The following is a 12,271-nucleotide window of genomic DNA, read 5'->3' as shown; positions in this document are numbered from 1 at the left end:
TGACAGTTAAGAATCAGGGCTCGATTCCCTTAATTCTCTGCCTGCCCTGCATTGCTGTTGTAGCCTGATCTGCGGCGGCACTTGGTGCGTGCGCAGTGCCTGTAACTTGAGAAATCCGACCCGACTTTAGCCCCGATCAAATTGCTGGCCCGCAATATGTTCAAATATTGCCCTGGCCCTGCTATCGGTCTGAGGCCAGTTTCAGACCAGTTCCAAAATCGCGTCCGTGCTCAGGCGCGGCATGTGAAAAACACCTTAAATGGTTACTTTTTTTTCTTGTTTTTGTTTTGTTTCATTGTGCCCAAGTCAAGTTGGAGGCTCTGCGTGTTAGATGATTTCGTTCTGTTAATGGTAGCTACATGTAATTTGGCATTTTGCGTGATTGCCTGGGGCGTGTAGCCTCTTAGACTTTACTTTGTTTCTTTTCTTTGAGGTTTTCGTTTTTGTTACTTTTTTATATTTACTTATTTATTGTGTTGGGCATTTTCCCCACAAGAGGCTAAAGAAAATGCTTCGTGCTGGCTGCATTTGTATTAATTTTTTGGGCAACGCCCCACACAATTTTCCAGTTGAGACTGAGAAACCTATAATTTTATAGGCATTAAGTCAAAAGACCGAAGTCAACTGGTTTTAGGTGTCTGCTTGTCTGGCTTGCTCGCAGTTGGTCCGTCCCGCTTTATATCGAGCAAAAAAGGATGCTCGCTGCTCGATGCTCTGTGCTCTGTGCCCGCTGCTCTCCAGGCTCATTAGCTGCGCTCTCACCTCAATATTCCGAAGCTTGAGTTAGCTTCTTTTATATTTCGTACTTTTTGTGCTTTGCTTATGCGAAGCGAAGCGTCATACTGTCTGAGACTCCAACCGCAGGCGGCTGTCTGAAATTTGTGCATTCATTTGTGAGCAAAAAAGGCCACAATTAATAAACCAACAAAGCCCTACAAATGCCGCCGTGGTGGCTCAACAAAGACGTTACCCAAAAACTTAAAACCCCAAAAGCCCAAAACTCATTCCCAAGTCCCAGCGTTTGTTCGATGCTTAAGCCCCCCTGCTTCAATGTGGAACAGATCGGATCGGCTCGACTCGGCTCGGATCGTGTGTGTGAGAGAGAGAGAGAGAGAGAGCCAGTTTTTACAATCGGATTCGTCGCTTCGAATTGCAAACGACAAACGACAAGCGACAAACCGCGATCGTCGATCGGCGATCCAATTTTATTATGTATGTAGTGTCGCGTTGTGAAGAATTTTTTTGGAAGCGGCAAGAAAGCGAAAACCCATCAGGCCAAAAAGCCGATGGCCCAAAACAATGATGAAACAGAGCAGACGTATCACAGACACAGGCACAGACGCTGACACAGACAGGCGGGTGCGGTAACCAAAAGCCAGGGGAGTTGAGTAGACTGAGATGGGTGAGGAGGGAGGACACGACGACCACAAAAATGTCATCACTGCTAATGTTTCAATGCAGTTGCCAATGTGCTCGACAAGTTTTTAAATGTGGCTGATCTTGTTTTATTTTTATACCCGCTACCCATAGGGTAGAAGGGTATTATAATTTTGGGACGGCAGGCAGAAGGATATGTTCTTGATAGGCGTCAACAGCCGAGACGATATAGCCAAGTCCAACTGTCCGTTTCTTATAGTTTTTATGATTCCTAAAACTTTGGTTTTGTTAGAGCAAAGACGCCTACTTACTAGGGATTTTAGTTGCTTTGGTTGACAATCTGGTATATTTTGCACTCTATGGTATATTTTGATTGAAGCACTATTTCAACATTCCAAAAATAGTCGTTGACATATATTTAGAATTTTTATTGTATATTAATTGGATATATTTTAAAATGAATACCGCACTGTTCTGCTTTTATTGGAAATGTATAGCGGGTATCTCGCAGTCGAGCACTTTTAACTGTAGCTTTCTTACTTGTTTCTTATTTTTTCCATGTTTGGTATATTTTTTTCGATCAGATCTGCACTGATCTGCTCTGTTTTGCGCCTTTCTTCTCTCTTCTCTGTTGTGTGCTGCCCGGTTGAGTTTTGTTAGGTTTCAAGTCGCGTTCAAAGACAAAACTTTCAACAATTTTTGTTGCACTGCCGATTTCCGATCGCCAAGGGAATTGTATTAAAAGCCAAAAAGCGTTGAATGCGATACCTTAACCCATTGGCGTGAAAAGACATGCCAAAGTGACGACAATGGTGAGGACAACGGTGACGAAATTGCGACGGTTCCATTCATTGATGCCTTTCGGAGTTATCATATTGAAATAGAAAACCATTCATATTCCGATCTTAGATAAAGAACAACTTCAATGTGACGTCAAAATCTAATAATTTTATTATTCCAGAGTATAAATATTATCGAGCAATATTTCATAATTTTCTTGTCTGCACTCTTACCAATGATTATCATCACTTTTTTCCCTAACTCATACTCGCTTCAAATATTAATCAAGACCCCGTTCACAACAGCTGTTCCCTTCCAGGAATTCTATCCATCAAATTCAATCAGAAATCAACCGAATAAGAAGCAAAACAAAATAGAACTAAAAACAAATATTTGGCAAATAATGAAATCCTAATGAATTTCTTTCATGTATTTTATATGTATAAGATTATTTTTTTTTTATTTTTATTGTGCTCCATCTATGGCCGAAGTCAAGTGTTGCTTCAAACGGCAGCCGCCGCTCTGCTTCTGAAGAACGCGATTTATCGAGCTGTGGCTTTTGTCGTATTCATGTAAATATTTTTATATACAAAACTCGAATACGAAGAGCTTCGATACACTCATATCTACCTGGTTGTGTCAACCTCTTGGCTTAGCCACAAAGTACGAAACCGTTTTTAAAGTATTTTTTATTTTTGTTTAATTTTTGTGTTTTATTTGGGTTTTTTTACGGCAAATTCAATGGAAATGTATGCCGTAAAAATGCCGCAAAAAGCTTAACAGACACCTAAAATAGCTAAGCGCATCTGAGTCTCAGTCTTAGTCTCCGTCTTCATCGCAGACTCAGACTCGGGTTCGGACTCGGATTCGGACTCGGACGAGTCGAAGTCTCTCTCTTGTGCCACAGCGATTTGCCACTGAAGGCACACCGTTTTGTTGGTTTTGTTATTCGAAATATTTGAACGCTGCTTCCCGACTAAGCTGCAAATCGGTTTAAAAGCTTACAAATTATACAAAGTCCGCTGTGTCATTAGGCAAATGCAGGCGAGAGTGCTTAGCGCACATTAGCCCAGCCGATCGGGAACAGTTTTGCCCCAAGGGGGAAGCCATACTGTGGGGCGTTGGCCAGGCTTATTCGTACCTGTGAGTGCTTGCACAATTACCATTAATTACCAGAACCGTCGTAGAGCTGCACTTTGCACCGCAAATGCAATTGAAGTCAACTCAAATATCAAAAGGACAATTTACGCTTGTTTCAAACTCGATTAGCCAGCCAAGTGACTCCCCCGCCGGATAAGAGCTAAGAGTTCTTTCAATTATCATCGATGCACTAGCACGCAATGGGGCTTAAACTGTACGGGGTCGCGACCACAAGGGAAGGGTTGCTTCATTCATCGCACATCGTTCATCGGTATCGGAATCGGAGTCGTCATTCGAAGTGGACACGGGATAGGGGCAGCACTTAAGTCCGCTTAGCTTGTATTGGCCACTTGTAAATTGTAATTTAATCCGCTTTAACGAGAACTAAACCATAGCAAGCAGGCCTATGTTCAAGTATGTTCATACAAGAAGTAGACTAAAAGCATTTCCTCCAAAAGGGGTTAAATATCAAAGGGGCCTGGCCCACTAATACTGACCGACCACTTGTAATTGAATTTCCTTTATACTGGGCTCTTGTCCGTGTATTCAATATTTAATGCAACTCGATGTACGACATTCGACATTCGACATTCGACTAGTGACTTTCGGCTTTCGACATTTGATTGATTTTACTTGTGGCCAGAAACCGTTTGGCATTTACAATTTGGCGCATACTTTTTGCCCGCATTTCGCATTTTGGATTTCGCATTTATGTCTACATCAGCTAATTTTCATTTGTACCCCCCTCCCTCCCAACATACACACACTCGCACTCTTCCTGATAGACCCCATAAATCACTTGCACTTAAATTCGCTGCTGGCGACGTCTCAGTGTCTGTCTGCTGGCCATTAGAGAGAGAGAAAGAGAGATCTCAACCGACAACCCTAACCCTCAATACTATGCGCTAAGTATACACATCTATGATATGTATTTGTGTGTGTGTGTGGAGGGGGTTGCTTTGTTTGTTATGCTGGCATTTCTATTGGCCCGGAAGCAGTGCGGCCAACATCTACAAAATAGTCAGCCAAAAGTTTTACCCACTCTCTTTGCCCACTACTCTTAGCCAGGCCGACAGACCGAGAGCCCGACAGTCGGACAGTCCGACAGACCGACAGGCTGCCTGGCAATTTTTATTGCCTTTTTGTGCTTTATTTCCTGCACACTATTTGGCCGCTTATGGGCCTCGCATTGCCGAGCAGATTGGAATTGGGATTGGACACAGGCTGCGACTGAGACTGTGACTCTGACTGGGAGGAGGCCTGCACATTGGGGGCTTTATGCCTCAATGGCGCGCCAAGCATTAGATAATGGTGTTCCAGCTTATTGCTTACATTGACTTTTCTCTCCCGCACTTAGCCACCCCATGCCATCTTTGTCTGCTCTTCTTTGTGGCATTTTCGGTTGGGATTGTGCGATGGGATTTTCTATAATTTGCAGGCAGCTTAGCAATGCCAAGCGAAAAAAACTACCAAAAATAATTTATTGCATATTTAATAGCGCACGTGCCGTACACTATACAAAGAATACAGGTCTTTTGGAGCCAAATTGCGAACGTGTAGGAAAAACTTGAGAATAAACTTATGGTAAAGATCAAAGCAATATAATAAGTAGTTCACAGTTTTACTACTCATAAGAATTTTGCAGAAAATTAAATTTAAACTTGTCGATAATCATGTGAGTGGGGGCTGTTATTAATTAGAGAGTCGAGTTTTCGGGGATTTCTTGTAGGATTTGGCCATTTTGATACATTTTTAGCATCTCTCTCCCACCTCTACCCGATGTGACCCCAATAGAATTCTATTAGGCAAACGCCCGCCAAATGCCGCATAAATCTCTAAGCTACTTTACTTTGACGCACTTTACTTTGAGTTTTGTTTGGCTCAGACTCAGGCAATTCCTTCGTTGGCAGGCAATTCCCATTTGGGCAACTTCCACGTGCTTCCCTCTGCATATGCCCTGCATTATGGGCATAAATAAAAATACTTGTCGAACTGCCGCCAAGGCTGCGTCGCAGCCGTCTCCTTTTCCTTTTCCTTTTCCCCTGCTAATAAATGAAATATGATGCTCAACGCGGGCCACCCTCCATTTGCCACCACAGCACATCACTCTAGCATTTCCTTATCACCCACTCTCCCATTCTTCTCGCAGTGTTCGCATTGTCGTAGCTCCTGTTTATTGCGCTCGCTCGAGCCATTTCAATTTGAAGTATTTCCAAGGCGGGCGACACAATTTTCTATATTTGGCAAATTATTTTTCTGTGTCGTATTGGATTTCCATGGCTTAGCCTTGGTTTCCCCTTGACTGAATGTGGTCTGGTCTGGTCTGGTCTGGGCTGGTGTGGGAGTTCTCTCTTTTGGTATGCGCGGTGCGAAAACAAAATTGACGTCAATTACGCAATGCACACAGTGCGCACATCGAAGCCAACCAGTTGGCACCAGGCATTCCACACCCTCTACCACATTCCTGTCCTTCTGTCGTCCTTGCCATCCTTGCTTTCTACTAATCCGCTTCAGGGATTTTGGGAATACGCGTAGCATACTTTTTTGGGGTTTTAAGCGCAACGCCTCAGATGCTCTCAAGTTGCGCTTGTTGATGTTATATATGTGTTTGTGTGTGTGTACGTGTGTGTGTTAATATTTTTGTTGTGCTGTGTTTGCACCCTCAGTTAGCTGCTGTTGCGTGGTGCTAATTAACGCATTAAATCATATTAATGTCGCCAAATGTTTCAAAGTCAGTTTCCACAGCAACGAGAACAGCATCTGCCGTCTCTCTTTCTCCCTCTCTCTCTCTCTCTGAGTATCTTTCTCTGGCTGCTTTGCATACACTTATTGGCGGCATGGAGGGAAGCTTCGGCTGTCAATAAGCCGGCATAAATTGCGACTAATGCTGATGTTGCTGATGCAGAAAAATCACAAATTAATTAAAGAGCTGCTGGGTCCGTTTGACTGGTTAATAAAACTTATATAATAATTGTTCATAAACTGCACAATATTATGGGCTTTCAAATTAGTTTGTCGTGCCAGCAGTCGCAGCCGCAGTCGCAGTTTCAGTCTCAGTCGGAGTCTCAGACTCTCAAGTGTTGTTGCATGTCGCTTGTTGCATGCAACAGCAACAGCAAGAGCAACAGCGCATCACTCGGCATCGCGTCTGCAACTGCCATGCCGTGTTGTCAACTATTTCTTCGGTTCATAAAAATTGTTATTAATTGGCACTTAAATGCTCAAACGCAAAAGTTGAGAGACGTCGTCCGAGACGACAACAAACTCAACATCAGCAGCAGCAACAACAACAACAACAACAACGACGTCGTACTTATTACTGTCGTTGTTGTTGCTGATGTTGATGCTGTGCCTCTTTGCTGCACGTTGTTGTTTTTGTTGTCGAGTGTGTTGTGAAATTTAAGCTTTTTAGCAGTTCCTGTTGCTGTAGCCGTTCGTTGCATGTTAACCTTTGGCTCGCTTGTAATGAATGCAACTGCAGCAGGCGTCGAATGGTGGACGCCTGTAGTGGAGTAGAAGGGGTGGAAGGGGGGCTGCAAGCATGCGAGGATGGCAATGGCAGCAGTTGGCAGACTTACTTAAAGCTTTCATATAAATTTCTTAACTTCATGGCACTTGTTTAAAGTCCATTTGGGCACTGTGTGAGCGTTTATTGAATGCATCTCTCTTTGGGTTGTCGTGAAAGTTTGACGAGTCTGTTAACTCGAAGAAGAATGAAGAATGGAGAGCTAAAATTAATAATTGGAATTAAGCAAAGAGATTCGAGTCTCAATCACATCAAGTTTATTACTACTTAGTCAGGTGCTTATAGAGATTCTAGGTAATTACTTCGAGTATGTTCGGGCACGCCACTCGATGTTGGCTTCAAGTTGCGGCTTTGATTTAAGAAACCGTTTAAGTCTAAGTCTCTTCTCGGTCTCGGTCTCGGTCTCGGTCTCGATCTCGCAGTCAGACACAGTCAGTGATAGAGTTGAGGTAAAGTGCCTTATCATTGCCTCACACACACTCACACTCGCTCAAATTTCACATTTAATTTCGATTCATTTTAAACTCGACACTCTTCGCACATCTTCCACCTCATCTCACCCGGCCTCAACCGTCTGTAGTCCATATCCCGGACCTCGCCCTGTTGCTGTTGTTGTTGCTTTTGCCCGGCTAACTGGTTACAATGCAGCCATTAAAGAAATTAATAAAACGCCATAAAACGACAATAAAATACAGCTTCGTACATATGAAATCAAGCAGAAGCGAAAAGCTTATTAACTTTTGTTAAACATTTATTATGATTTTTTTCTCCTCTCTGGGTTTTTTTGATGATTATTCAGCTGTGTGTTGTGAATGCGAATTGCAATTTTAAGCAGTAACAACAACGGCAGCATCGGCGACGTTAATTAAAATTAAAAAAAAGCATCAGAAATAAGAAAAAATGTGCAAAAGAACACCTTGAAAATATAATTTTGTTATTTGCGCGCCACACAGCGCCAGCTTCGGACACCTGCCCCTACACACCTACCCACCGCCAAAATACCCCACGAACACCCCGTATACGTATTCATAAATACAAAACAACAAAAGGCAAGTTGAACCGTATAGTGGCCTGCTGGTTGCCATTTTTTGGACGACCGACCGCTGTGCGCGGGTCGAGAATCCATGTCCCAGCTCTGAGTGTAAATGATATATGTATGAGGGCAGGAGGCAGGCGGGCGGGATGGCGGGCGGCATGATTGGTCAGCAGGGCGGGGCTGCATTGAAAGTCGTAGTCGAAGAGTCAGCGCAGCAATCGCTGTCTTGTCTGTCATTTGGATCCACAGAAACCACACCAGAGCGCAGCATAACACAGCACAGCTCTCCACACCACACGATTCAGACCCAGGCACAAGCACAGGGACAGCAACAACACCAAACAGACCCAAACACAAGGCAAAGACCGAGTGCAAATGACTTATAAGAATTTAATATTTAACAACACAAATCAATTCAAAAATCATCAGAGGCCGGACACAAAAACTCATTTGGTGCAGTCGCTGATGTTGGATTCCAGTCTCTTGACTCAAACTCAAACTCGGACTTGGGCTTGGACTTTGATTTCGACTTGGACTTGGACTCGAACTTGGGCAATGGCAAAAAGCCAAAAGAGCAGATGGAACAGGGAAGTTGAGTCAGGGTCCCGGGCCCAGACAAAGTCTCATTTTGTTTCGATGTTTTTCGCATTTCGGTATCACTGCGCCAAAGGTAACAAAAATGAAACTTTTACGTTAAGGAAACGATGTTGCCGGCAGACAATGTAGAGAGAGAGATGATGAGACGGAGGATGGAACCAACCTGAGACTGAGACTGAAGCTGAGGCTGAGGCTAAAGCTGATATTTGTTGTAGTTGTAGTCTTAATTGTTGTTGTTGTTGTTGTTGTTGTTATTGTCGCTACAACCAAACCCAAAGTCGTTAACATGGAGAATTCGTGGTGGTCGGTGTTGTTGTTGTTGCTGTTGCTGTTACCGTTGTTGTCTTTTTGTGGTCAGCGCAAAAATTATGAAAATCAAAAAGTATTCGGCCCTGAGTCGAGTTGCGTCTTTGTATGATTTCTTCACAGCGCGCTCTTCTTTCACCCTACCCAACGCGACTCGAATCGGCTCGACTTGTGTTTCTCTTTTTTTTTTTTGTATCTTATTTTTATTTTCATTTATATTTATTTTTAGTGCGCCCCAAAACGTTTCATGGCAGTACCTTTGCTGTTGCCTCTGTTGTTGCTGATAGTGTCGTTGTCATTGTTGTTGTTGCTGTTGTTGTGCACAAGGCCATATGAAACATACAGCAGACATAAAATTAAATCTGAAAACCCCAAGAAAGATGCATTCTGCATTTCAGCATCTCCCGCTGTGTCGTAAAGTCATTTCGATTTCGACTCCATAGAGACAATGCAATTTGGTAAACGTCGCGCTCAAAGAGCACAACGAACATACGAAACCAGAGTGAAAAAAAAACGAAAACGAAAACTTCAATTGATGAGAAAAAACAACAAAATTACCAAAAGATGTGCTGCAGGAAAATTATTAAGCATTTAAAACCGACAATCGACAATCGACAGATCGAGAACTCAAAAATTCGAAAAGTCGCTCGCAATGCCACAACGCCATGTTGCATGCAATTGGGGTTGACTGGGTTGCGGTTCAGCGGGTACAGGCAGGCGTCAAGGGGGGCGGGAAAGACAAACACTTTGCACTCAACACCCATTTAGCTAGCTGATCCTCATGATGACGATGATTATGACGTTGGGGCCGCCAGCCGTCGTCGACCAGCCAAATTGTTTACAATAAAACTAAAAGAAATTTGCGATCGATTGAAGCAGAGTAAAATGTATGTGTGTGCCTCTGATTTGCCTCTGCCTCTGTCTCTGTCTCTGCAACAGGGGCAACACTGCAACTGTAAACTATTTACAGGCTCCGTTCATAGTGTTTTTTTTTTTGCTGTCGATTGCTGTTGCTTTTGTTGCATTTGCAGTGTTCTATACAATAAAATTTATTTGATTTCTTTACGCTGCTTTCATGCCTCAGTATTTCTCTTCATTTTTGCTGCACTTTTCAAACGTTTCTTGTATTGTTTTTTAGTGTGTGTGTGTGTGTGTGTGTGTCTGTTTCTAGTTGCCTGCGTGAAAAGCGGGAAAATGAAAATACAGCGACGGCTGCTTCGTTTCGCTTTTATAAAAATAAATTGTTCGCAGACGTAATGATGCGAAAGCAATTGAGAATTCTATATATGCATTTGTCTATATGCCCACATGAGTGTGTGTGTGTGTCTCTATTCGTGTGTGTGTGTGTGTGTGTATGTTTGTTTGTGTTTGTCGGAATGCGTAGAATTTCAATTGACTGTGGCAAGGCCTACAGCGGGAGAGAGTGAGACAGAGAGAGTGAGATCGAACAGTCTAACACTAGCTCTGTCTTTAGATGCGCAATAGACAGAGAGAGAGAGAGAGTAAATGAGGTTACAGCAGTTGTTGTCTACTGACTAGTTAGTAACATGTTCTAAACCCAATCTCAGCGAGGTGATCGCAGCTGATCCTCAGTCAGCCCCGTCTGTTATCGATGGCTGTTTTGACACTCCGCTGACAATGTAGCAGTGCAGTGTTGGTAAACGTGTGGTGGTCGCACACAATACTGAACAAATGCTCAACGGGAGGGGATTGCTCGTTTCTGGTTTGGCTTTTGTCTAACGTCAGCCACGCCTTAATTCACTTTGTACAAAAAAAAAAAATACAAAGCGAAAAAAGACGCAAAGAACAAAAACTTAATTGTTAGAGCTAACCCTCCCCCCGAACCCACCAAACCCTCAGAAATATGAATCGGAATCTGAACCTGAATCTGATTCCGAATCCGAATGGATGGAAGGGAAGCACGCCTTGTGCGCCTGCGTGAATCTCGCTTTCGGGTGGTACAGTCGATGTGAGTTAATCCGATTTGTTGTGTAGCCCAAGTATAGGGTGTTCAGGGTGGTTTATGCGAGGCTGTGATTGATTGCCTCAATATTTGTGGACCAGGGGTTGGTTTACTTCCTCCGCTGCTTCCTCTTCCAGTTCGAGTTTCTCTCGTGACGTGACTCTGTTGATGTTTGAGGTGAAAATTTGATTAAGCAGCTCACAAAATAAAATAAAAATAGCAGCAGCGGGAGCGCTACTCTCAATTGCAGTTGAGAATGGGAGAGGAGGCAACATTTTAATTATTGCAATTACAAATTGCATTGCAAAAATTACAAAAATCACGCATTTTATTGATTTTTAATTGCAGCTCGTTGCATACCAAAAGCTGTTGCTGTCCCGAGCTCAATCAATCCGTCGGGAAGCAGAGTCTGGCATGGCCAAGAGCTCGCGACATGCGCATTTGTGCCGTTAATTATGTTGTTGATTCCGTCTGTCTGATTGTCCGTCTGCCGTTTGCCTGTCTGCGGCTGTCTCGTTGTCTCGTTGGACCATTTAGGTGCGAACAACTGTTGGCCGACTTGTAGGGAGCAGGCACAGTTGTGTGTCCACATTGTGGCCAGTGGCCCACACCAGTTAGTCAAGTTGAGTTGTCATAATTTCTGTCGTTCAAAAGCAGCAGCAACAGCAACGGCAACGGCGACAACAGCAATAACAACAACACCTGCTCAAGTGCTGTCGTGGCCAAGCCAGGCGAGTGCAGGCGAAGTCAGAGCGCGCCAAATGCCGCAAATAACTCAGTTAATATAATTAAGTTTTGCACGAAATGTGCAGCAGAAATATGTGAAAAATTCCACGCAATCAGCGGCAGCAACAAAAGCAACAGCAAGAACAACAGCAGCTAAATTAAGCACACACGCCCCAACAAAGTAACAATCCAACTATTTATGAGCTCCTTCACCAATCTAGGGACCAAAAACTTAAACTTTACTTTATGAACTTGTCCAGGCGACAACACGTGTAAATGACTTGGCCACTACAATATATCACGATTTCGAGTCCCAGTCCGAGTATGTCGGCCAAATGCCACAACGCATGTAAATGACGTGGAGGCAAGCAAGGGGATTTATGAACTTGCCGAATGTGGCCAATGTGGCAAAAAGTGCCAGTAATGCGAGTGCTAGAATACCGAGCCTTTTGAGTTCTAACACCTTGACAGACTTACGTTTACATCATTATGTTACGTCAAATTGCAATCGATCATCTCGTAAGTTGATTGCAATTAGATTAACCACGCGATTAACACTCAAGCATTTGCTTACGTCAAACAATGATATAGAAAATACTTCCATTTAGGATTTGTATTAACTTGAGCACAGTGAAACGTAATTTGATTATGTTCCATACTCGTAATTGGCTTTTCACATTCAGAGCACATCGCGCTGCCCTTTTGCCCATTGAGCAGAAGAGAAATCAAATTTCATAACCCCTTCACCCCTCTACCCTGCACCCCGTACCCTTACCCCTCCACACGCCCTTAGAGGAGAAGCATTTGCATACAAATCACG

The 12,271-nt window shown here is 43.4% G+C and overlaps 1 protein-coding gene across 4 annotated transcripts in view; it reads left to right on the top strand.

Moving 5' to 3' along the window:
* Positions 1-12,271, top strand: part of LOC133838414 (homeobox protein homothorax) — a 114,630-nt gene that overhangs the window by 36,652 nt on the left and 65,707 nt on the right. The gene's annotated exons all lie outside the window — the stretch shown is intronic.

The sequence above is a fragment of the Drosophila sulfurigaster genome, chromosome 2R (assembly GCF_023558435.1).
Source record: "Drosophila sulfurigaster albostrigata strain 15112-1811.04 chromosome 2R, ASM2355843v2, whole genome shotgun sequence".
NCBI classification, from domain to species: domain Eukaryota; kingdom Metazoa; phylum Arthropoda; class Insecta; order Diptera; family Drosophilidae; genus Drosophila; species Drosophila sulfurigaster.
The sequence above is the reverse complement of the archived record's forward strand: the minus strand, read 5'-3'. Positions and strand labels throughout refer to the sequence as shown.